Genomic DNA, 500 nt, shown 5'->3' with positions numbered 1-500 from the left:
AAGGAGGAGGAGGAGGAGGAGGAGGAGGGAAGGAGGAGGAGGAGGAGGAAGCAGCAGCTTCTCCTTGAATGGAATGTTTCAGCTCTGAGGAATCATACACAATAGCCTCCACACCTTGCCCACTAAGAAATCATTATTTAACCCAGCACTCAAGAGACGGGGCAGGTGGATCTCTGTGAGTTTGAGGTCAACCCGGTTTACACAGGGAGCTCCAGGACAGCCAGGGCTATGTAGAAAGAACCTGTCTAATAAAAAAAAATAACTTTGTGTAATTATAACCAGCTTAATGTAATAGCAAGAGATTATCACATTCTAAATAGAAATATCTAAATTAGATATTAGATTAGATAAAACTGATTTTTATATTCACATAAAAAAAGCTAGTTTCCTGGGACGGGTAAGGTGACTTGTTCTAAACTCTACTAAAAATTAAACTACTAGCCCAGCAGTGGTGGTCCATGTATTTAATCCCAGCACTTGGGAGGAGAGGCAGGTGGACC

The sequence above is a fragment of the Alexandromys fortis genome, unplaced genomic scaffold (assembly GCF_014885135.2).
Source record: "Alexandromys fortis isolate MF-2015 unplaced genomic scaffold, M_Fortis_MF-2015_v1.1 scaffold_0, whole genome shotgun sequence".
Lineage (NCBI taxonomy): Eukaryota > Metazoa > Chordata > Mammalia > Rodentia > Cricetidae > Alexandromys > Alexandromys fortis.
This window is presented reverse-complemented; position numbering follows the sequence as displayed.